Below are 24,621 nucleotides of genomic sequence, written 5' to 3' on the forward strand. Positions count from 1 at the left end.
TCTTCTGCGCAGCTTGTTTTCTAGGCAGCAGCGCTATTGTGATGTCATCGGGGGGCATTGTGACAAGCCGCCAGTGTTCCGTCTCTTCATGTTGTGCACAGTTCAAACGGAAAATACATCAACAGGCAGACTACAGAAAAGCTTACTATCAAAGGTTAGAGGGGGGCTTTCTCAGAGGGCTTTTTACAGTTTTTCTATTCCCAATTAGCCGTTTAAGTGTACTTATTGAAAGTAGTAATTCTTTCATAGGCCGCCCTTTCTTAGTATTTGACGTTCCTTATATTGCGGTATGAGGCTTCGCAGTAGGTTGCAAACATTCATCACCCATGACTGTCCCCAATTGAGCTCAGAAGCTCAATGTCTATCATGACCTCTCTTTTAGAATGTCCAAGAGCAAGCAAACTATTCCTCCAGGAGAGGGCGCCAACAGACTACTAAAGAGATCATCATTACTCAAAGAAAACCCCAAAAACCAATGCATGATAGGAATAAACAGGTAACTTTCTTTGGAGTGGAAGCGGAGAGATCGCACCAGATGCCAATTCTAGATGTTATCACACCTGTGGTCACTGCAGCAGCAGGTGAATCCACTTTGTCCAAAAGGGATCTATTCCATTCAATTGCAAATGATCTAGATAAGACAGAGAACTGCAGCACGGGGACATAGCCGAGTTGGTCAGGTTGAGTGGTGATGAGTTTGCTATTTGGATGAATAAAGAAAGTCAAAAGTGTGAAAGATAAAAAACAAAAGGAGGAAGTGTGAAAAGTGAATGGGCCAAATTGAGGTGCATATGAAGACGTATGCTTTCTTCCAATTCATTAAATCGGGCTAATATGAATCAGGTGAATTGAGTTCTGCTTTTGGAAACTGGGTTAAGAAGGGGTGCACCGTTCCTGGAGGTACTGCAATACCAGGTCAATGCGTGGAGTGGACAGAGCAAGCTCTTTTTCCATCTCCCTGTTCTAAAAATCCATTTAATATATGGTCCCCAGATAGGGGACGTATCAGATATTAAACTGATAAGAACAGATACTACACTTGATCTTAGCCAAAAGGCCGAGAAGCGATAACCAGAATTGGTTTGGGCCTCGAGTGGCACCCTGGCCTATGCCGGACACATCTTAGGGAGAGAGAGCGAGAGGGAGACAAACCCACGCCTACACAAGACATTTTGTCACCCAAGCCAACCCTTGAAAAGGCTGCTTTGCAGAGCCAAAACAAGAAGAATGGTGCGTTTTGCAGCCGCCGCCCACTGCAATGAATCTGAATAACTCCTCCTTTAGGGCGCAAGCAACTCCCCTCCCCCTTGCAGTCTTTCCAATTCACGATACAAAAAGACGGACAGGACAGGTTGCCTGACTTTCCGTCACTGCCACCCTTTGCCATCCTTACCCGTAGAAAGCCCTTTCATCATCCCCAAACCCTAATCTTTTCCCTTTCCTTCCCAGCCCCCAAACCCTGCCCTCTGTACCTTTCTCACCACCCGCTTCCCTTCTCCTGTCATCCCCCTACCACCCGGGAAAAAAAGAGATTGCCCCCTCCTTCCACTAGCCCACCCTCCCACCCAAAGAACAACTTCTTCTGCGCAGCTTGTTTTCTAGGCAGCAGCGCTATTGTGATGTCATCGGGGGGCATTGTGACAAGCCGCCAGTGTTCCGTCTCTTCATGTTGTGCACAGTTCAAACGGAAAATACATCAACAGGCAGACTACAGAAAAGCTTACTATCAAAGGTTAGAGGGGGGCTTTCTCAGAGGGCTTTTTACAGTTTTTCTATTCCCAATTAGCCGTTTAAGTGTACTTATTGAAAGTAGTAATTCTTTCATAGGCCGCCCTTTCTTAGTATTTGACGTTCCTTATATTGCGGTATGAGGCTTCGCAGTAGGTTGCAAACATTCATCACCCATGACTGTCCCCAATTGAGCTCAGAAGCTCAATGTCTATCATGACCTCTCTTTTAGAATGTCCAAGAGCAAGCAAACTATTCCTCCAGGAGAGGGCGCCAACAGACTACTAAAGAGATCATCATTACTCAAAGAAAACCCCAAAAACCAATGCATGATAGGAATAAACAGGTAACTTTCTTTGGAGTGGAAGCGGAGAGATCGCACCAGATGCCAATTCTAGATGTTATCACACCTGTGGTCACTGCAGCAGCAGGTGAATCCACTTTGTCCAAAAGGGATCTATTCCATTCAATTGCAAATGATCTAGATAAGACAGAGAACTGCAGCACGGGGACATAGCCGAGTTGGTCAGGTTGAGTGGTGATGAGTTTGCTATTTGGATGAATAAAGAAAGTCAAAAGTGTGAAAGATAAAAAACAAAAGGAGGAAGTGTGAAAAGTGAATGGGCCAAATTGAGGTGCATATGAAGACGTATGCTTTCTTCCAATTCATTAAATCGGGCTAATATGAATCAGGTGAATTGAGTTCTGCTTTTGGAAACTGGGTTAAGAAGGGGTGCACCGTTCCTGGAGGTACTGCAATACCAGGTCAATGCGTGGAGTGGACAGAGCAAGCTCTTTTTCCATCTCCCTGTTCTAAAAATCCATTTAATATATGGTCCCCAGATAGGGGACGTATCAGATATTAAACTGATAAGAACAGATTTGATTTAACAGCATCTTTATTATCATGCACTACTCACAAAAAGGTAACAAACCGTGTACAGTGCCGCAGCCCCGTACACACAGAACTATACAATCCTTCTTACATAGCCATAGAGTACGACGCACTAAACTATACATCACACTCCTATGCTTATCCATAACACTCAAGCTGAAAGAAAAAGTTAGACAATAAATAACGACGAACCGGCGATTGGGGGATGGGGGTAGGGGAAAAGGGGGATAGGGTGGGGAAATCACAGGCCCGAAGCTTTATTGAAAGACGCACATAACGGGAAAAGGAGGGAGGGGGCATGGAAGAGGTCTAAACCTCCTCCTCGGCGCTGTCGTCCGGACTGTCCATGATGGAATAGTCTCTGAGCAGGCTGTGGATCAGCCTGCGGCAATCCTGGATAGACATCCTCTCCCTCTTCAAGATGAGCCGGTTCCTGGCGACCCAAATAGCGTCCTTAAAGCAGTTCATAAGGCGCCAAGCCTCCTGGATGGCTCCAACGGTGTGAGTCCCAGGGAAGAGTCCATAAAGTACGGAATGGTACGATAGGCTCCCTCTGGGGACGGAGTTCCTCAGGTCATCCTCCAGGGCAACCAACAGGCGCTGTGCGAAACGGCAGTCCCAAAAGGCGTGCAGCGATGTTTCCTCCACGAAGGGGCACCTTGGGCAGTACCGGGTTTTGCACAGGTTCCGGGCGTGCATGAATGACCGGACGGGCAGTCCGCCCTGTATCGCCATCCATGACAAGTCCTTGTGCCCGTTGGTCAATCCAGCCGATGACACGTTTGTCCAAACAGTCTCCAGTGTGTCGTGATAAAGTCCTGGAATGTTCTCCATTTCGTCCTTGGCTCTGATGAGTTTGTGGATAGTCTTTGGCTTCCACAAATCAGGCTTGAGTCCCTCCAGTTGGTGTTCCCTCACAAACCGAACCACGTCTCCGTAGAACCATGGCGCCGTCCAGTTGTAGGGGAAGGAGCTGTCCCACTTGTCCCAGCCTAACCGTCTCCAAAGGGGGAGCAGGAAGAAGCGAGACATGGACCCACCCGCGGAACCTCTCTTGACTCGCAGAGTTCGGCGAACGCAGTCACATACGAAGGAGGATCGCAGGAGGGTGGGGATATCGGGTACGCCCTTCCCACCCTTGCGAGGATCCTTGTACATGATGCTCCGCTTTACTCTGTCCATCTTGGATCCCCAGACAAAACGAAACACCGTCCTGGTAATGGCCCTGCACACGGTGGCAAGGGGGGGCCAGGCCTGGGCCGTGTACTGCAGCACGGGCAGTACCTCGTTACGCAGGACCAGTGCTTTGCCCTCACAGGTGAGGCGTCTGAGGCTCCACAGACCGATCCGTTGGGTGATCTTGGTCAAGCGTTCCTCCCAGGACTTGAGGGCTGCTCCTTCCTTCCCGAACCAGACTCCAAGAACCTTGATGAAATCCGGCTGGATGCTGAAAGGGAAGGGGGCGGAAGAGGCCGGCTGCCAGTCCCCGAAGAGCATGGCTTCCGACTTCCCGCAGTTGACTTTGGCTCCCGAAGCCCGTCCGAAGGTCTCACAGGTCTGGACGAGGGTGTCAACTGAGCGCCGGTCCGCGCAGAAGACGGTCACGTCATCCATGTAGAGCGAGCACTTGACCTCGAAGCGTTCTGGTCCTGGTGCGGTGATCCCTCTGATCTCTCCATTCCGCCGGATAGCCTCTGCAAAGAGTTCTATAACACAAACAAAAAGAAGAGGTGACAGAGGACAGCCTTGTCTGACCCCTGAGAGGACCGGGAAGGGGTCAGTCTTCCAGCCGTTCACCAACACCGAGCTGTGAATATCAAAATACATTAGTTGGACATACAAGCAAAACATGTTACCCAAACCTAACCTGTGCAGAGCTTTGCCCAGGAACTCATGGGAAACACGGTCGAAGGCCTTTTCCTGATCCAACGAGATCAGGGCTGCGTGCACCCGGCGGGCTTTGATGTACTCGACCGTGTCCCGCATGAGAGCCAGGCTGTCTGCGATGCGACGTCCGGGGATGCCGCAGGTCTGATCCGGGTGGATGATCCGTCCGATAACAGTCTTCAATCTCGTTGCCATCGTCTTGGCCAGGATCTTGTAGTCGACGTTCAGAAGGGTGATGGGACGCCAATTCTTCAGGTCGCACCTCTCTCCTTTACGCTTGTACAGGATCGTGACCATTCCTTCCCTCAGAGATGGAGGCATTCTGCCCTCCACCACCATCTCCTCATACAGCCCTAACAGGTCCGGACAGATTAGGTCTCCCAGCGCTACATAGAGCTCTGCTGGGAGGCCGTCACTGCCCGGTGTCCTGCCAGAACTAAAGGATTTGGCGGCCGAGAGCAGCTCGTCCACCGTCAGAGGAACATCCATGGCCGCCGCGTCTGCAGGGTCAAGATGGTTAGTGATACCTGACAGGAACTTATCGGCGGCCTCGGGGTCAGTAGTCTTGCGGGCGTAGAGTTCGCTGTAGAAGTCGCTGACGACCTTCATCACGTTCTCTTTCCCGCGTCGCATGTTTCCACTCTCGTCTCGTAGTTCATCCATGGGCGTGTGACCGGCGTGGAGTTTCCTGAAAAAGAACGAGTTACATTTCTCACCCTTCTCCAGGTTCTCCACTTTGGAACGGAAGACAATTCGCTCGGACTCCTCCTCGAAGTGCCTTTTCAGGCTCCTCTTAGTCTCCTCCAGCTCCTCTCTCACGTCCCAGCCGCATCGAAGAAGGTCCTGCAGGGAACGCAGCTCACGCTGGAGTCTCCTGAAGTCCCTCCTCTTCAGACACGCCTGTTGTTGACTCTTTGCCTGAAAGAAGAAACGGAACTCGAGTTTAACGTATTCCCACCAGTCAGAAACAGACTGGAAGCCCGCCTTGTAGGCCCGCCACGTGGAGTAGGCAGCTCTAAGCTCCTCCAGAATCTCACCCTTTTCCAGCAGAGAGCAGTTCAGCTTCCAGGAGCCCGGGCCAATGGGGAAGCCATGGCCCAGCACACCTTGAAAGTGAATGGCTCTGTGGTCAGAGAAGAAGCAGGGGACCATCGAGTGCCCACTGATAAGAACAGATACTACACTTGATCTTAGCCAAAAGGCCGAGAAGCGATAACCAGAATTGGTTTGGGCCTCGAGTGGCACCCTGGCCTATGCCGGACACATCTTAGGGAGAGAGAGCGAGAGGGAGACAAACCCACGCCTACACAAGACATTTTGTCACCCAAGCCAACCCTTGAAAAGGCTGCTTTGCAGAGCCAAAACAAGAAGAATGGTGCGTTTTGCAGCCGCCGCCCACTGCAATGAATCTGAATAACTCCTCCTTTAGGGCGCAAGCAACTCCCCTCCCCCTTGCAGTCTTTCCAATTCACGATACAAAAAGACGGACAGGACAGGTTGCCTGACTTTCCGTCACTGCCACCCTTTGCCATCCTTACCCGTAGAAAGCCCTTTCATCATCCCCAAACCCTAATCTTTTCCCTTTCCTTCCCAGCCCCCAAACCCTGCCCTCTGTACCTTTCTCACCACCCGCTTCCCTTCTCCTGTCATCCCCCTACCACCCGGGAAAAAAAGAGATTGCCCCCTCCTTCCACTAGCCCACCCTCCCACCCAAAGAACAACTTCTTCTGCGCAGCTTGTTTTCTAGGCAGCAGCGCTATTGTGATGTCATCGGGGGGCATTGTGACAAGCCGCCAGTGTTCCGTCTCTTCATGTTGTGCACAGTTCAAACGGAAAATACATCAACAGGCAGACTACAGAAAAGCTTACTATCAAAGGTTAGAGGGGGGCTTTCTCAGAGGGCTTTTTACAGTTTTTCTATTCCCAATTAGCCGTTTAAGTGTACTTATTGAAAGTAGTAATTCTTTCATAGGCCGCCCTTTCTTAGTATTTGACGTTCCTTATATTGCGGTATGAGGCTTCGCAGTAGGTTGCAAACATTCATCACCCATGACTGTCCCCAATTGAGCTCAGAAGCTCAATGTCTATCATGACCTCTCTTTTAGAATGTCCAAGAGCAAGCAAACTATTCCTCCAGGAGAGGGCGCCAACAGACTACTAAAGAGATCATCATTACTCAAAGAAAACCCCAAAAACCAATGCATGATAGGAATAAACAGGTAACTTTCTTTGGAGTGGAAGCGGAGAGATCGCACCAGATGCCAATTCTAGATGTTATCACACCTGTGGTCACTGCAGCAGCAGGTGAATCCACTTTGTCCAAAAGGGATCTATTCCATTCAATTGCAAATGATCTAGATAAGACAGAGAACTGCAGCACGGGGACATAGCCGAGTTGGTCAGGTTGAGTGGTGATGAGTTTGCTATTTGGATGAATAAAGAAAGTCAAAAGTGTGAAAGATAAAAAACAAAAGGAGGAAGTGTGAAAAGTGAATGGGCCAAATTGAGGTGCATATGAAGACGTATGCTTTCTTCCAATTCATTAAATCGGGCTAATATGAATCAGGTGAATTGAGTTCTGCTTTTGGAAACTGGGTTAAGAAGGGGTGCACCGTTCCTGGAGGTACTGCAATACCAGGTCAATGCGTGGAGTGGACAGAGCAAGCTCTTTTTCCATCTCCCTGTTCTAAAAATCCATTTAATATATGGTCCCCAGATAGGGGACGTATCAGATATTAAACTGATAAGAACAGATACTACACTTGATCTTAGCCAAAAGGCCGAGAAGCGATAACCAGAATTGGTTTGGGCCTCGAGTGGCACCCTGGCCTATGCCGGACACATCTTAGGGAGAGAGAGCGAGAGGGAGACAAACCCACGCCTACACAAGACATTTTGTCACCCAAGCCAACCCTTGAAAAGGCTGCTTTGCAGAGCCAAAACAAGAAGAATGGTGCGTTTTGCAGCCGCCGCCCACTGCAATGAATCTGAATAACTCCTCCTTTAGGGCGCAAGCAACTCCCCTCCCCCTTGCAGTCTTTCCAATTCACGATACAAAAAGACGGACAGGACAGGTTGCCTGACTTTCCGTCACTGCCACCCTTTGCCATCCTTACCCGTAGAAAGCCCTTTCATCATCCCCAAACCCTAATCTTTTCCCTTTCCTTCCCAGCCCCCAAACCCTGCCCTCTGTACCTTTCTCACCACCCGCTTCCCTTCTCCTGTCATCCCCCTACCACCCGGGAAAAAAAGAGATTGCCCCCTCCTTCCACTAGCCCACCCTCCCACCCAAAGAACAACTTCTTCTGCGCAGCTTGTTTTCTAGGCAGCAGCGCTATTGTGATGTCATCGGGGGGCATTGTGACAAGCCGCCAGTGTTCCGTCTCTTCATGTTGTGCACAGTTCAAACGGAAAATACATCAACAGGCAGACTACAGAAAAGCTTACTATCAAAGGTTAGAGGGGGGCTTTCTCAGAGGGCTTTTTACAGTTTTTCTATTCCCAATTAGCCGTTTAAGTGTACTTATTGAAAGTAGTAATTCTTTCATAGGCCGCCCTTTCTTAGTATTTGACGTTCCTTATATTGCGGTATGAGGCTTCGCAGTAGGTTGCAAACATTCATCACCCATGACTGTCCCCAATTGAGCTCAGAAGCTCAATGTCTATCATGACCTCTCTTTTAGAATGTCCAAGAGCAAGCAAACTATTCCTCCAGGAGAGGGCGCCAACAGACTACTAAAGAGATCATCATTACTCAAAGAAAACCCCAAAAACCAATGCATGATAGGAATAAACAGGTAACTTTCTTTGGAGTGGAAGCGGAGAGATCGCACCAGATGCCAATTCTAGATGTTATCACACCTGTGGTCACTGCAGCAGCAGGTGAATCCACTTTGTCCAAAAGGGATCTATTCCATTCAATTGCAAATGATCTAGATAAGACAGAGAACTGCAGCACGGGGACATAGCCGAGTTGGTCAGGTTGAGTGGTGATGAGTTTGCTATTTGGATGAATAAAGAAAGTCAAAAGTGTGAAAGATAAAAAACAAAAGGAGGAAGTGTGAAAAGTGAATGGGCCAAATTGAGGTGCATATGAAGACGTATGCTTTCTTCCAATTCATTAAATCGGGCTAATATGAATCAGGTGAATTGAGTTCTGCTTTTGGAAACTGGGTTAAGAAGGGGTGCACCGTTCCTGGAGGTACTGCAATACCAGGTCAATGCGTGGAGTGGACAGAGCAAGCTCTTTTTCCATCTCCCTGTTCTAAAAATCCATTTAATATATGGTCCCCAGATAGGGGACGTATCAGATATTAAACTGATAAGAACAGATACTACACTTGATCTTAGCCAAAAGGCCGAGAAGCGATAACCAGAATTGGTTTGGGCCTCGAGTGGCACCCTGGCCTATGCCGGACACATCTTAGGGAGAGAGAGCGAGAGGGAGACAAACCCACGCCTACACAAGACATTTTGTCACCCAAGCCAACCCTTGAAAAGGCTGCTTTGCAGAGCCAAAACAAGAAGAATGGTGCGTTTTGCAGCCGCCGCCCACTGCAATGAATCTGAATAACTCCTCCTTTAGGGCGCAAGCAACTCCCCTCCCCCTTGCAGTCTTTCCAATTCACGATACAAAAAGACGGACAGGACAGGTTGCCTGACTTTCCGTCACTGCCACCCTTTGCCATCCTTACCCGTAGAAAGCCCTTTCATCATCCCCAAACCCTAATCTTTTCCCTTTCCTTCCCAGCCCCCAAACCCTGCCCTCTGTACCTTTCTCACCACCCGCTTCCCTTCTCCTGTCATCCCCCTACCACCCGGGAAAAAAAGAGATTGCCCCCTCCTTCCACTAGCCCACCCTCCCACCCAAAGAACAACTTCTTCTGCGCAGCTTGTTTTCTAGGCAGCAGCGCTATTGTGATGTCATCGGGGGGCATTGTGACAAGCCGCCAGTGTTCCGTCTCTTCATGTTGTGCACAGTTCAAACGGAAAATACATCAACAGGCAGACTACAGAAAAGCTTACTATCAAAGGTTAGAGGGGGGCTTTCTCAGAGGGCTTTTTACAGTTTTTCTATTCCCAATTAGCCGTTTAAGTGTACTTATTGAAAGTAGTAATTCTTTCATAGGCCGCCCTTTCTTAGTATTTGACGTTCCTTATATTGCGGTATGAGGCTTCGCAGTAGGTTGCAAACATTCATCACCCATGACTGTCCCCAATTGAGCTCAGAAGCTCAATGTCTATCATGACCTCTCTTTTAGAATGTCCAAGAGCAAGCAAACTATTCCTCCAGGAGAGGGCGCCAACAGACTACTAAAGAGATCATCATTACTCAAAGAAAACCCCAAAAACCAATGCATGATAGGAATAAACAGGTAACTTTCTTTGGAGTGGAAGCGGAGAGATCGCACCAGATGCCAATTCTAGATGTTATCACACCTGTGGTCACTGCAGCAGCAGGTGAATCCACTTTGTCCAAAAGGGATCTATTCCATTCAATTGCAAATGATCTAGATAAGACAGAGAACTGCAGCACGGGGACATAGCCGAGTTGGTCAGGTTGAGTGGTGATGAGTTTGCTATTTGGATGAATAAAGAAAGTCAAAAGTGTGAAAGATAAAAAACAAAAGGAGGAAGTGTGAAAAGTGAATGGGCCAAATTGAGGTGCATATGAAGACGTATGCTTTCTTCCAATTCATTAAATCGGGCTAATATGAATCAGGTGAATTGAGTTCTGCTTTTGGAAACTGGGTTAAGAAGGGGTGCACCGTTCCTGGAGGTACTGCAATACCAGGTCAATGCGTGGAGTGGACAGAGCAAGCTCTTTTTCCATCTCCCTGTTCTAAAAATCCATTTAATATATGGTCCCCAGATAGGGGACGTATCAGATATTAAACTGATAAGAACAGATACTACACTTGATCTTAGCCAAAAGGCCGAGAAGCGATAACCAGAATTGGTTTGGGCCTCGAGTGGCACCCTGGCCTATGCCGGACACATCTTAGGGAGAGAGAGCGAGAGGGAGACAAACCCACGCCTACACAAGACATTTTGTCACCCAAGCCAACCCTTGAAAAGGCTGCTTTGCAGAGCCAAAACAAGAAGAATGGTGCGTTTTGCAGCCGCCGCCCACTGCAATGAATCTGAATAACTCCTCCTTTAGGGCGCAAGCAACTCCCCTCCCCCTTGCAGTCTTTCCAATTCACGATACAAAAAGACGGACAGGACAGGTTGCCTGACTTTCCGTCACTGCCACCCTTTGCCATCCTTACCCGTAGAAAGCCCTTTCATCATCCCCAAACCCTAATCTTTTCCCTTTCCTTCCCAGCCCCCAAACCCTGCCCTCTGTACCTTTCTCACCACCCGCTTCCCTTCTCCTGTCATCCCCCTACCACCCGGGAAAAAAAGAGATTGCCCCCTCCTTCCACTAGCCCACCCTCCCACCCAAAGAACAACTTCTTCTGCGCAGCTTGTTTTCTAGGCAGCAGCGCTATTGTGATGTCATCGGGGGGCATTGTGACAAGCCGCCAGTGTTCCGTCTCTTCATGTTGTGCACAGTTCAAACGGAAAATACATCAACAGGCAGACTACAGAAAAGCTTACTATCAAAGGTTAGAGGGGGGCTTTCTCAGAGGGCTTTTTACAGTTTTTCTATTCCCAATTAGCCGTTTAAGTGTACTTATTGAAAGTAGTAATTCTTTCATAGGCCGCCCTTTCTTAGTATTTGACGTTCCTTATATTGCGGTATGAGGCTTCGCAGTAGGTTGCAAACATTCATCACCCATGACTGTCCCCAATTGAGCTCAGAAGCTCAATGTCTATCATGACCTCTCTTTTAGAATGTCCAAGAGCAAGCAAACTATTCCTCCAGGAGAGGGCGCCAACAGACTACTAAAGAGATCATCATTACTCAAAGAAAACCCCAAAAACCAATGCATGATAGGAATAAACAGGTAACTTTCTTTGGAGTGGAAGCGGAGAGATCGCACCAGATGCCAATTCTAGATGTTATCACACCTGTGGTCACTGCAGCAGCAGGTGAATCCACTTTGTCCAAAAGGGATCTATTCCATTCAATTGCAAATGATCTAGATAAGACAGAGAACTGCAGCACGGGGACATAGCCGAGTTGGTCAGGTTGAGTGGTGATGAGTTTGCTATTTGGATGAATAAAGAAAGTCAAAAGTGTGAAAGATAAAAAACAAAAGGAGGAAGTGTGAAAAGTGAATGGGCCAAATTGAGGTGCATATGAAGACGTATGCTTTCTTCCAATTCATTAAATCGGGCTAATATGAATCAGGTGAATTGAGTTCTGCTTTTGGAAACTGGGTTAAGAAGGGGTGCACCGTTCCTGGAGGTACTGCAATACCAGGTCAATGCGTGGAGTGGACAGAGCAAGCTCTTTTTCCATCTCCCTGTTCTAAAAATCCATTTAATATATGGTCCCCAGATAGGGGACGTATCAGATATTAAACTGATAAGAACAGATACTACACTTGATCTTAGCCAAAAGGCCGAGAAGCGATAACCAGAATTGGTTTGGGCCTCGAGTGGCACCCTGGCCTATGCCGGACACATCTTAGGGAGAGAGAGCGAGAGGGAGACAAACCCACGCCTACACAAGACATTTTGTCACCCAAGCCAACCCTTGAAAAGGCTGCTTTGCAGAGCCAAAACAAGAAGAATGGTGCGTTTTGCAGCCGCCGCCCACTGCAATGAATCTGAATAACTCCTCCTTTAGGGCGCAAGCAACTCCCCTCCCCCTTGCAGTCTTTCCAATTCACGATACAAAAAGACGGACAGGACAGGTTGCCTGACTTTCCGTCACTGCCACCCTTTGCCATCCTTACCCGTAGAAAGCCCTTTCATCATCCCCAAACCCTAATCTTTTCCCTTTCCTTCCCAGCCCCCAAACCCTGCCCTCTGTACCTTTCTCACCACCCGCTTCCCTTCTCCTGTCATCCCCCTACCACCCGGGAAAAAAAGAGATTGCCCCCTCCTTCCACTAGCCCACCCTCCCACCCAAAGAACAACTTCTTCTGCGCAGCTTGTTTTCTAGGCAGCAGCGCTATTGTGATGTCATCGGGGGGCATTGTGACAAGCCGCCAGTGTTCCGTCTCTTCATGTTGTGCACAGTTCAAACGGAAAATACATCAACAGGCAGACTACAGAAAAGCTTACTATCAAAGGTTAGAGGGGGGCTTTCTCAGAGGGCTTTTTACAGTTTTTCTATTCCCAATTAGCCGTTTAAGTGTACTTATTGAAAGTAGTAATTCTTTCATAGGCCGCCCTTTCTTAGTATTTGACGTTCCTTATATTGCGGTATGAGGCTTCGCAGTAGGTTGCAAACATTCATCACCCATGACTGTCCCCAATTGAGCTCAGAAGCTCAATGTCTATCATGACCTCTCTTTTAGAATGTCCAAGAGCAAGCAAACTATTCCTCCAGGAGAGGGCGCCAACAGACTACTAAAGAGATCATCATTACTCAAAGAAAACCCCAAAAACCAATGCATGATAGGAATAAACAGGTAACTTTCTTTGGAGTGGAAGCGGAGAGATCGCACCAGATGCCAATTCTAGATGTTATCACACCTGTGGTCACTGCAGCAGCAGGTGAATCCACTTTGTCCAAAAGGGATCTATTCCATTCAATTGCAAATGATCTAGATAAGACAGAGAACTGCAGCACGGGGACATAGCCGAGTTGGTCAGGTTGAGTGGTGATGAGTTTGCTATTTGGATGAATAAAGAAAGTCAAAAGTGTGAAAGATAAAAAACAAAAGGAGGAAGTGTGAAAAGTGAATGGGCCAAATTGAGGTGCATATGAAGACGTATGCTTTCTTCCAATTCATTAAATCGGGCTAATATGAATCAGGTGAATTGAGTTCTGCTTTTGGAAACTGGGTTAAGAAGGGGTGCACCGTTCCTGGAGGTACTGCAATACCAGGTCAATGCGTGGAGTGGACAGAGCAAGCTCTTTTTCCATCTCCCTGTTCTAAAAATCCATTTAATATATGGTCCCCAGATAGGGGACGTATCAGATATTAAACTGATAAGAACAGATACTACACTTGATCTTAGCCAAAAGGCCGAGAAGCGATAACCAGAATTGGTTTGGGCCTCGAGTGGCACCCTGGCCTATGCCGGACACATCTTAGGGAGAGAGAGCGAGAGGGAGACAAACCCACGCCTACACAAGACATTTTGTCACCCAAGCCAACCCTTGAAAAGGCTGCTTTGCAGAGCCAAAACAAGAAGAATGGTGCGTTTTGCAGCCGCCGCCCACTGCAATGAATCTGAATAACTCCTCCTTTAGGGCGCAAGCAACTCCCCTCCCCCTTGCAGTCTTTCCAATTCACGATACAAAAAGACGGACAGGACAGGTTGCCTGACTTTCCGTCACTGCCACCCTTTGCCATCCTTACCCGTAGAAAGCCCTTTCATCATCCCCAAACCCTAATCTTTTCCCTTTCCTTCCCAGCCCCCAAACCCTGCCCTCTGTACCTTTCTCACCACCCGCTTCCCTTCTCCTGTCATCCCCCTACCACCCGGGAAAAAAAGAGATTGCCCCCTCCTTCCACTAGCCCACCCTCCCACCCAAAGAACAACTTCTTCTGCGCAGCTTGTTTTCTAGGCAGCAGCGCTATTGTGATGTCATCGGGGGGCATTGTGACAAGCCGCCAGTGTTCCGTCTCTTCATGTTGTGCACAGTTCAAACGGAAAATACATCAACAGGCAGACTACAGAAAAGCTTACTATCAAAGGTTAGAGGGGGGCTTTCTCAGAGGGCTTTTTACAGTTTTTCTATTCCCAATTAGCCGTTTAAGTGTACTTATTGAAAGTAGTAATTCTTTCATAGGCCGCCCTTTCTTAGTATTTGACGTTCCTTATATTGCGGTATGAGGCTTCGCAGTAGGTTGCAAACATTCATCACCCATGACTGTCCCCAATTGAGCTCAGAAGCTCAATGTCTATCATGACCTCTCTTTTAGAATGTCCAAGAGCAAGCAAACTATTCCTCCAGGAGAGGGCGCCAACAGACTACTAAAGAGATCATCATTACTCAAAGAAAACCCCAAAAACCAATGCATGATAGGAATAAACAGGTAACTTTCTTTGGAGTGGAAGCGGAGAGATCGCACCAGATGCCAATTCTAGATGTTATCACACCTGTGGTCACTGCAGCAGCAGGTGAATCCACTTTGTCCAAAAGGGATCTATTCCATTCAATTGCAAATGATCTAGATAAGACAGAGAACTGCAGCACGGGGACATAGCCGAGTTGGTCAGGTTGAGTGGTGATGAGTTTGCTATTTGGATGAATAAAGAAAGTCAAAAGTGTGAAAGATAAAAAACAAAAGGAGGAAGTGTGAAAAGTGAATGGGCCAAATTGAGGTGCATATGAAGACGTATGCTTTCTTCCAATTCATTAAATCGGGCTAATATGAATCAGGTGAATTGAGTTCTGCTTTTGGAAACTGGGTTAAGAAGGGGTGCACCGTTCCTGGAGGTACTGCAATACCAGGTCAATGCGTGGAGTGGACAGAGCAAGCTCTTTTTCCATCTCCCTGTTCTAAAAATCCATTTAATATATGGTCCCCAGATAGGGGACGTATCAGATATTAAACTGATAAGAACAGATACTACACTTGATCTTAGCCAAAAGGCCGAGAAGCGATAACCAGAATTGGTTTGGGCCTCGAGTGGCACCCTGGCCTATGCCGGACACATCTTAGGGAGAGAGAGCGAGAGGGAGACAAACCCACGCCTACACAAGACATTTTGTCACCCAAGCCAACCCTTGAAAAGGCTGCTTTGCAGAGCCAAAACAAGAAGAATGGTGCGTTTTGCAGCCGCCGCCCACTGCAATGAATCTGAATAACTCCTCCTTTAGGGCGCAAGCAACTCCCCTCCCCCTTGCAGTCTTTCCAATTCACGATACAAAAAGACGGACAGGACAGGTTGCCTGACTTTCCGTCACTGCCACCCTTTGCCATCCTTACCCGTAGAAAGCCCTTTCATCATCCCCAAACCCTAATCTTTTCCCTTTCCTTCCCAGCCCCCAAACCCTGCCCTCTGTACCTTTCTCACCACCCGCTTCCCTTCTCCTGTCATCCCCCTACCACCCGGGAAAAAAAGAGATTGCCCCCTCCTTCCACTAGCCCACCCTCCCACCCAAAGAACAACTTCTTCTGCGCAGCTTGTTTTCTAGGCAGCAGCGCTATTGTGATGTCATCGGGGGGCATTGTGACAAGCCGCCAGTGTTCCGTCTCTTCATGTTGTGCACAGTTCAAACGGAAAATACATCAACAGGCAGACTACAGAAAAGCTTACTATCAAAGGTTAGAGGGGGGCTTTCTCAGAGGGCTTTTTACAGTTTTTCTATTCCCAATTAGCCGTTTAAGTGTACTTATTGAAAGTAGTAATTCTTTCATAGGCCGCCCTTTCTTAGTATTTGACGTTCCTTATATTGCGGTATGAGGCTTCGCAGTAGGTTGCAAACATTCATCACCCATGACTGTCCCCAATTGAGCTCAGAAGCTCAATGTCTATCATGACCTCTCTTTTAGAATGTCCAAGAGCAAGCAAACTATTCCTCCAGGAGAGGGCGCCAACAGACTACTAAAGAGATCATCATTACTCAAAGAAAACCCCAAAAACCAATGCATGATAGGAATAAACAGGTAACTTTCTTTGGAGTGGAAGCGGAGAGATCGCACCAGATGCCAATTCTAGATGTTATCACACCTGTGGTCACTGCAGCAGCAGGTGAATCCACTTTGTCCAAAAGGGATCTATTCCATTCAATTGCAAATGATCTAGATAAGACAGAGAACTGCAGCACGGGGACATAGCCGAGTTGGTCAGGTTGAGTGGTGATGAGTTTGCTATTTGGATGAATAAAGAAAGTCAAAAGTGTGAAAGATAAAAAACAAAAGGAGGAAGTGTGAAAAGTGAATGGGCCAAATTGAGGTGCATATGAAGACGTATGCTTTCTTCCAATTCATTAAATCGGGCTAATATGAATCAGGTGAATTGAGTTCTGCTTTTGGAAACTGGGTTAAGAAGGGGTGCACCGTTCCTGGAGGTACTGCAATACCAGGTCAATGCGTGGAGTGGACAGAGCAAGCTCTTTTTCCATCTCCCTGTTCTAAAAATCCATTTAATATATGGTCCCCAGATAGGGGACGTATCAGATATTAAACTGATAAGAACAGATACTACACTTGATCTTAGCCAAAAGGCCGAGAAGCGATAACCAGAATTGGTTTGGGCCTCGAGTGGCACCCTGGCCTATGCCGGACACATCTTAGGGAGAGAGAGCGAGAGGGAGACAAACCCACGCCTACACAAGACATTTTGTCACCCAAGCCAACCCTTGAAAAGGCTGCTTTGCAGAGCCAAAACAAGAAGAATGGTGCGTTTTGCAGCCGCCGCCCACTGCAATGAATCTGAATAACTCCTCCTTTAGGGCGCAAGCAACTCCCCTCCCCCTTGCAGTCTTTCCAATTCACGATACAAAAAGACGGACAGGACAGGTTGCCTGACTTTCCGTCACTGCCACCCTTTGCCATCCTTACCCGTAGAAAGCCCTTTCATCATCCCCAAACCCTAATCTTTTCCCTTTCCTTCCCAGCCCCCAAACCCTGCCCTCTGTACCTTTCTCACCACCCGCTTCCCTTCTCCTGTCATCCCCCTACCACCCGGGAAAAAAAGAGATTGCCCCCTCCTTCCACTAGCCCACCCTCCCACCCAAAGAACAACTTCTTCTGCGCAGCTTGTTTTCTAGGCAGCAGCGCTATTGTGATGTCATCGGGGGGCATTGTGACAAGCCGCCAGTGTTCCGTCTCTTCATGTTGTGCACAGTTCAAACGGAAAATACATCAACAGGCAGACTACAGAAAAGCTTACTATCAAAGGTTAGAGGGGGGCTTTCTCAGAGGGCTTTTTACAGTTTTTCTATTCCCAATTAGCCGTTTAAGTGTACTTATTGAAAGTAGTAATTCTTTCATAGGCCGCCCTTTCTTAGTATTTGACGTTCCTTATATTGCGGTATGAGGCTTCGCAGTAGGTTGCAAACATTCATCACCCATGACTGTCCCCAATTGAGCTCAGAAGCTCAATGTCTATCATGACCTCTCTTTTAGAATGTCCAAGAGCAAGCAAACTATTCCTCCAGGAGAGGGCGCCAACAGACTACTAAAGAGATCATCATTACTCAAAGAAAACCCCAAAAACCAATGCATGATAGGAATAAACAGGTAACTTTCTTTGGAGTGGAAGCGGAGAGATCGCACCAGATGCCAATTCTAGATGTTATCACACCTGTGGTCACTGCAGCAGCAGGTGAATCCACTTTGTCCAAAAGGGATCTATTCCATTCAATTGCAAATGATCTAGATAAGACAGAGAACTGCAGCACGGGGACATAGCCGAGTTGGTCAGGTTGAGTGGTGATGAGTTTGCTATTTGGATGAATAAAGAAAGTCAAAAGTGTGAAAGATAAAAAACAAAAGGAGGAAGTGTGAAAAGTGAATGGGCCAAATTGAGGTGCATATGAAGACGTATGCTTTCTTCCAATTCATTAAATCGGGCTAATATGAATCAGGTGAATTGAGTTCTGCTTTTGGAAACTGGGTTAAGAAGGGGTGCACCGTTCCTGGAGGTACTGCAATACCAGGTCAATGCGTGGAGTGGACAGAGCAAGCTCTTTTTCCATCTCCCTGTTCTAAAAATCCATTTAATATATGGTCCCCAGATAGGGGACGTATCAGATATTAAACTGATAAGAACAGATTTTTGATTTAATGAAGCTTTCCAAAGCACCGCAAAAATGCATGACCGAAGTCACACCAAAAACAGTGCAAAGGCTAGGATTTGTGTGGACCCCTCCGTGAGAAGAGGATCCCCAAAAATCAACCCCGTCCCTCCGAGCCAGAAGGCCACAGCGAGGGTCAGGGATCTTCGGTGCTCCCCCAAGCCGAAGCCTGGTTGAGCCTTGTTGTTGCTCCCAGCGTCCACCAAGGCATCTTACCCAAGTGGAGTAGGGAGCTACTAGTCGTTGGTTTCGCAGCCGAGACTGCCCGGACCGTCAACCGGTGTTGGTTTCTCAGCCCAAGGCTGACCGGACCTCCAACCGGGTGTTGGTTTCTCAGCCCAAGGCTGACCGGACCTCCAACCGGGTGTTGGTTTCTCAGCCTAAGGCTAACCGGACCTCCAACCGGGTGTTGGTTTCTCAGCCAAAGCTGACCCGGACCTCCAACCAGGTGTTGGTTTCTCAGCCCAAAGCTGACCGGACCTCCGACCGGGATTATAAAAATTTCCCTTCTTAGCCAGAAGGCCGGGATAGGGCAATTTGCTTGGAAAGTATGAATAGGCAAGGCGCGGCGTGCGACAGAGTCTGAGGCTTACCAGGGTCCCAACCTAGCAAGTTCAGACTCCCTCCAGGGTGTCCATTCCTGGGGCACATTGCACCATAACCCCCACACTTACTCAGTCTAATAGCCTCGATCCTGGTAGGGCCATGGTTTCCTCTAGAGGGATATACTATCCTCCCAAAGTACTAACAAGCGCAACCTTCCAGTGTGCATTGCATCATTGTACTAAGGTGGCCGGAGCCTTAGACCACCTTTTCGAACGATACTACACTTGATCTTAGCCAAAAGGCCGAGAAGCGATAACCAGAATTGGTTTGGGCCTCGAGTGGCACCCTGGCCTATGCCGGACACATCTTAGGGAGAGAGAGCGAGAGGGAGACAAACCCACGCCTACACAAGACATTTTGTCACCCAAGCCAACCCTTGAAAAGGCTGCTTTGCAGAGCCAAAACAAGAAGAATGGTGCGTTTTGCAGCCGCCGCCCACTGCAATGAATCTGAATAACTCCTCCTTTAGGGCGCAAGCAACTCCCCTCCCCCTTGCAGTCTTTCCAATTCACGATACAAAAAGACGGACAGGACAGGTTGCCTGACTTTCCGTCACTGCCACCCTTTGCCATCCTTACCCGTAGAAAGCCCTTTCATCATCCCCAAACCCTAATCTTTTCCCTTTCCTTCCCAGCCCCCAAACCCTGCCCTCTGTACCTTTCTCACCACCCGCTTCCCTTCTCCTGTCATCCCCCTACCACCCGGGAAAAAAAGAGATTGCCCCCTCCTTCCACTAGCCCACCCTCCCACCCAAAGAACAACTTCTTCTGCGCAGCTTGTTTTCTAGGCAGCAGCGCTATTGTGATGTCATCGGGGGGCATTGTGACAAGCCGCCAGTGTTCCGTCTCTTCATGTTGTGCACAGTTCAAACGGAAAATACATCAACAGGCAGACTACAGAAAAGCTTACTATCAAAGGTTAGAGGGGGGCTTTCTCAGAGGGCTTTTTACAGTTTTTCTATTCCCAATTAGCCGTTTAAGTGTACTTATTGAAAGTAGTAATTCTTTCATAGGCCGCCCTTTCTTAGTATTTGACGTTCCTTATATTGCGGTATGAGGCTTCGCAGTAGGTTGCAAACATTCATCACCCATGACTGTCCCCAATTGAGCTCAGAAGCTCAATGTCTATCATGACCTCTCTTTTAGAATGTCCAAGAGCAAGCAAACTATTCCTCCAGGAGAGGGCGCCAACAGACTACTAAAGAGATCATCATTACTCAAAGAAAACCCCAAAAACCAATGCATGATAGGAATAAACAGGTAACTTTCTTTGGAGTGGAAGCGGAGAGATCGCACCAGATGCCAATTCTAGATGTTATCACACCTGTGGTCACTGCAGCAGCAGGTGAATCCACTTTGTCCAAAAGGGATCTATTCCATTCAATTGCAAATGATCTAGATAAGACAGAGAACTGCAGCACGGGGACATAGCCGAGTTGGTCAGGTTGAGTGGTGATGAGTTTGCTATTTGGATGAATAAAGAAAGTCAAAAGTGTGAAAGATAAAAAACAAAAGGAGGAAGTGTGAAAAGTGAATGGGCCAAATTGAGGTGCATATGAAGACGTATGCTTTCTTCCAATTCATTAAATCGGGCTAATATGAATCAGGTGAATTGAGTTCTGCTTTTGGAAACTGGGTTAAGAAGGGGTGCACCGTTCCTGGAGGTACTGCAATACCAGGTCAATGCGTGGAGTGGACAGAGCAAGCTCTTTTTCCATCTCCCTGTTCTAAAAATCCATTTAATATATGGTCCCCAGATAGGGGACGTATCAGATATTAAACTGATAAGAACAGATACTACACTTGATCTTAGCCAAAAGGCCGAGAAGCGATAACCAGAATTGGTTTGGGCCTCGAGTGGCACCCTGGCCTATGCCGGACACATCTTAGGGAGAGAGAGCGAGAGGGAGACAAACCCACGCCTACACAAGACATTTTGTCACCCAAGCCAACCCTTGAAAAGGCTGCTTTGCAGAGCCAAAACAAGAAGAATGGTGCGTTTTGCAGCCGCCGCCCACTGCAATGAATCTGAATAACTCCTCCTTTAGGGCGCAAGCAACTCCCCTCCCCCTTGCAGTCTTTCCAATTCACGATACAAAAAGACGGACAGGACAGGTTGCCTGACTTTCCGTCACTGCCACCCTTTGCCATCCTTACCCGTAGAAAGCCCTTTCATCATCCCCAAACCCTAATCTTTTCCCTTTCCTTCCCAGCCCCCAAACCCTGCCCTCTGTACCTTTCTCACCACCCGCTTCCCTTCTCCTGTCATCCCCCTACCACCCGGGAAAAAAAGAGATTGCCCCCTCCTTCCACTAGCCCACCCTCCCACCCAAAGAACAACTTCTTCTGCGCAGCTTGTTTTCTAGGCAGCAGCGCTATTGTGATGTCATCGGGGGGCATTGTGACAAGCCGCCAGTGTTCCGTCTCTTCATGTTGTGCACAGTTCAAACGGAAAATACATCAACAGGCAGACTACAGAAAAGCTTACTATCAAAGGTTAGAGGGGGGCTTTCTCAGAGGGCTTTTTACAGTTTTTCTATTCCCAATTAGCCGTTTAAGTGTACTTATTGAAAGTAGTAATTCTTTCATAGGCCGCCCTTTCTTAGTATTTGACGTTCCTTATATTGCGGTATGAGGCTTCGCAGTAGGTTGCAAACATTCATCACCCATGACTGTCCCCAATTGAGCTCAGAAGCTCAATGTCTATCATGACCTCTCTTTTAGAATGTCCAAGAGCAAGCAAACTATTCCTCCAGGAGAGGGCGCCAACAGACTACTAAAGAGATCATCATTACTCAAAGAAAACCCCAAAAACCAATGCATGATAGGAATAAACAGGTAACTTTCTTTGGAGTGGAAGCGGAGAGATCGCACCAGATGCCAATTCTAGATGTTATCACACCTGTGGTCACTGCAGCAGCAGGTGAATCCACTTTGTCCAAAAGGGATCTATTCCATTCAATTGCAAATGATCTAGATAAGACAGAGAACTGCAGCACGGGGACATAGCCGAGTTGGTCAGGTTGAGTGGTGATGAGTTTGCTATTTGGATGAATAAAGAAAGTCAAAAGTGTGAAAGATAAAAAACAAAAGGAGGAAGTGTGAAAAGTGAATGGGCCAAATTGAGGTGCATATGAAGACGTATGCTTTCTTCCAATTCATTAAATCGGGCTAATATGAATCAGGTGAATTGAGTTCTGCTTTTGGAAACTGGGTTAAGAAGGGGTGCACCGTTCCTGGAGGTACTGCAATACCAGGTCAATGCGTGGAGTGGACAGAGCAAGCTCTTTTTCCATCTCCCTGTTCTAAAAATCCATTTAATATATGGTCCCCAGATAGGGGACGTATCAGATATTAAACTGATAAGAACAGATACTACACTTGATCTTAGCCAAAAGGCCGAGAAGCGATAACCAGAATTGGTTTGGGCCTCGAGTGGCACCCTGGCCTATGCCGGACACATCTTAGGGAGAGAGAGCGAGAGGGAGACAAACCCACGCCTACACAAGACATTTTGTCACCCAAGCCAACCCTTGAAAAGGCTGCTTTGCAGAGCCAAAACAAGAAGAATGGTGCGTTTTGCAGCCGCCGCCCACTGCAATGAATCTGAATAACTCCTCCTTTAGGGCGCAAGCAACTCCCCTCCCCCTTGCAGTCTTTCCAATTCACGATACAAAAAGACGGACAGGACAGGTTGCCTGACTTTCCGTCACTGCCACCCTTTGCCATCCTTACCCGTAGAAAGCCCTTTCATCATCCCCAAACCCTAATCTTTTCCCTTTCCTTCCCAGCCCCCAAACCCTGCCCTCTGTACCTTTCTCACCACCCGCTTCCCTTCTCCTGTCATCCCCCTACCACCCGGGAAAAAAAGAGATTGCCCCCTCCTTCCACTAGCCCACCCTCCCACCCAAAGAACAACTTCTTCTGCGCAGCTTGTTTTCTAGGCAGCAGCGCTATTGTGATGTCATCGGGGGGCATTGTGACAAGCCGCCAGTGTTCCGTCTCTTCATGTTGTGCACAGTTCAAACGGAAAATACATCAACAGGCAGACTACAGAAAAGCTTACTATCAAAGGTTAGAGGGGGGCTTTCTCAGAGGGCTTTTTACAGTTTTTCTATTCCCAATTAGCCGTTTAAGTGTACTTATTGAAAGTAGTAATTCTTTCATAGGCCGCCCTTTCTTAGTATTTGACGTTCCTTATATTGCGGTATGAGGCTTCGCAGTAGGTTGCAAACATTCATCACCCATGACTGTCCCCAATTGAGCTCAGAAGCTCAATGTCTATCATGACCTCTCTTTTAGAATGTCCAAGAGCAAGCAAACTATTCCTCCAGGAGAGGGCGCCAACAGACTACTAAAGAGATCATCATTACTCAAAGAAAACCCCAAAAACCAATGCATGATAGGAATAAACAGGTAACTTTCTTTGGAGTGGAAGCGGAGAGATCGCACCAGATGCCAATTCTAGATGTTATCACACCTGTGGTCACTGCAGCAGCAGGTGAATCCACTTTGTCCAAAAGGGATCTATTCCATTCAATTGCAAATGATCTAGATAAGACAGAGAACTGCAGCACGGGGACATAGCCGAGTTGGTCAGGTTGAGTGGTGATGAGTTTGCTATTTGGATGAATAAAGAAAGTCAAAAGTGTGAAAGATAAAAAACAAAAGGAGGAAGTGTGAAAAGTGAATGGGCCAAATTGAGGTGCATATGAAGACGTATGCTTTCTTCCAATTCATTAAATCGGGCTAATATGAATCAGGTGAATTGAGTTCTGCTTTTGGAAACTGGGTTAAGAAGGGGTGCACCGTTCCTGGAGGTACTGCAATACCAGGTCAATGCGTGGAGTGGACAGAGCAAGCTCTTTTTCCATCTCCCTGTTCTAAAAATCCATTTAATATATGGTCCCCAGATAGGGGACGTATCAGATATTAAACTGATAAGAACAGATACTACACTTGATCTTAGCCAAAAGGCCGAGAAGCGATAACCAGAATTGGTTTGGGCCTCGAGTGGCACCCTGGCCTATGCCGGACACATCTTAGGGAGAGAGAGCGAGAGGGAGACAAACCCACGCCTACACAAGACATTTTGTCACCCAAGCCAACCCTTGAAAAGGCTGCTTTGCAGAGCCAAAACAAGAAGAATGGTGCGTTTTGCAGCCGCCGCCCACTGCAATGAATCTGAATAACTCCTCCTTTAGGGCGCAAGCAACTCCCCTCCCCCTTGCAGTCTTTCCAATTCACGATACAAAAAGACGGACAGGACAGGTTGCCTGACTTTCCGTCACTGCCACCCTTTGCCATCCTTACCCGTAGAAAGCCCTTTCATCATCCCCAAACCCTAATCTTTTCCCTTTCCTTCCCAGCCCCCAAACCCTGCCCTCTGTACCTTTCTCACCACCCGCTTCCCTTCTCCTGTCATCCCCCTACCACCCGGGAAAAAAAGAGATTGCCCCCTCCTTCCACTAGCCCACCCTCCCACCCAAAGAACAACTTCTTCTGCGCAGCTTGTTTTCTAGGCAGCAGCGCTATTGTGATGTCATCGGGGGGCATTGTGACAAGCCGCCAGTGTTCCGTCTCTTCATGTTGTGCACAGTTCAAACGGAAAATACATCAACAGGCAGACTACAGAAAAGCTTACTATCAAAGGTTAGAGGGGGGCTTTCTCAGAGGGCTTTTTA

At 47.7% G+C, this 24,621-nt stretch overlaps 12 non-coding genes and 2 pseudogenes across 12 annotated transcripts; all 14 read right to left on the reverse strand.

Annotated features, from left to right (window-relative positions):
• Positions 1-878: 878 nt before the first annotated feature.
• On the reverse strand, positions 879-1,069 carry LOC142288155 (U2 spliceosomal RNA). Its single transcript, XR_012748986.1, has one exon. It is a non-coding gene; the product is annotated as a U2 spliceosomal RNA (small nuclear RNA).
• A 1,387-nt stretch (positions 1,070-2,456) lies between these two features.
• Positions 2,457-2,658, reverse strand: LOC142288186 (U2 spliceosomal RNA; annotated as a pseudogene).
• Positions 2,659-5,618: 2,960 nt separating this feature from the next.
• LOC142288137 (U2 spliceosomal RNA) lies at positions 5,619-5,724 on the reverse strand (annotated as a pseudogene).
• A 1,387-nt stretch (positions 5,725-7,111) lies between these two features.
• LOC142288156 (U2 spliceosomal RNA) lies at positions 7,112-7,302 on the reverse strand. Its single transcript, XR_012748987.1, has one exon. It is a non-coding gene; the product is annotated as a U2 spliceosomal RNA (small nuclear RNA).
• A 1,387-nt stretch (positions 7,303-8,689) lies between these two features.
• On the reverse strand, positions 8,690-8,880 carry LOC142288158 (U2 spliceosomal RNA). Its single transcript, XR_012748988.1, has one exon. It is a non-coding gene; the product is annotated as a U2 spliceosomal RNA (small nuclear RNA).
• A 1,387-nt stretch (positions 8,881-10,267) lies between these two features.
• LOC142288159 (U2 spliceosomal RNA) lies at positions 10,268-10,458 on the reverse strand. Its single transcript, XR_012748989.1, has one exon. It is a non-coding gene; the product is annotated as a U2 spliceosomal RNA (small nuclear RNA).
• A 1,387-nt stretch (positions 10,459-11,845) lies between these two features.
• On the reverse strand, positions 11,846-12,036 carry LOC142288160 (U2 spliceosomal RNA). Its single transcript, XR_012748990.1, has one exon. It is a non-coding gene; the product is annotated as a U2 spliceosomal RNA (small nuclear RNA).
• Positions 12,037-13,423: 1,387 nt separating this feature from the next.
• On the reverse strand, positions 13,424-13,614 carry LOC142288161 (U2 spliceosomal RNA). The gene has a single exon (XR_012748991.1). It is a non-coding gene; the product is annotated as a U2 spliceosomal RNA (small nuclear RNA).
• A 1,387-nt stretch (positions 13,615-15,001) lies between these two features.
• LOC142288162 (U2 spliceosomal RNA) lies at positions 15,002-15,192 on the reverse strand. The gene has a single exon (XR_012748992.1). It is a non-coding gene; the product is annotated as a U2 spliceosomal RNA (small nuclear RNA).
• Positions 15,193-16,579: 1,387 nt separating this feature from the next.
• On the reverse strand, positions 16,580-16,770 carry LOC142288163 (U2 spliceosomal RNA). The gene has a single exon (XR_012748993.1). It is a non-coding gene; the product is annotated as a U2 spliceosomal RNA (small nuclear RNA).
• A 1,387-nt stretch (positions 16,771-18,157) lies between these two features.
• LOC142288191 (U2 spliceosomal RNA) lies at positions 18,158-18,353 on the reverse strand. Its single transcript, XR_012749018.1, has one exon. It is a non-coding gene; the product is annotated as a U2 spliceosomal RNA (small nuclear RNA).
• A 2,226-nt stretch (positions 18,354-20,579) lies between these two features.
• On the reverse strand, positions 20,580-20,770 carry LOC142288164 (U2 spliceosomal RNA). Its single transcript, XR_012748994.1, has one exon. It is a non-coding gene; the product is annotated as a U2 spliceosomal RNA (small nuclear RNA).
• A 1,387-nt stretch (positions 20,771-22,157) lies between these two features.
• On the reverse strand, positions 22,158-22,348 carry LOC142288166 (U2 spliceosomal RNA). The gene has a single exon (XR_012748996.1). It is a non-coding gene; the product is annotated as a U2 spliceosomal RNA (small nuclear RNA).
• A 1,387-nt stretch (positions 22,349-23,735) lies between these two features.
• LOC142288167 (U2 spliceosomal RNA) lies at positions 23,736-23,926 on the reverse strand. Its single transcript, XR_012748997.1, has one exon. It is a non-coding gene; the product is annotated as a U2 spliceosomal RNA (small nuclear RNA).
• Positions 23,927-24,621: the final 695 nt, after the last annotated feature.

Source organism: Anomaloglossus baeobatrachus, unplaced genomic scaffold (genome assembly GCF_048569485.1).
Source record: "Anomaloglossus baeobatrachus isolate aAnoBae1 unplaced genomic scaffold, aAnoBae1.hap1 Scaffold_791, whole genome shotgun sequence".
NCBI classification, from domain to species: domain Eukaryota; kingdom Metazoa; phylum Chordata; class Amphibia; order Anura; family Aromobatidae; genus Anomaloglossus; species Anomaloglossus baeobatrachus.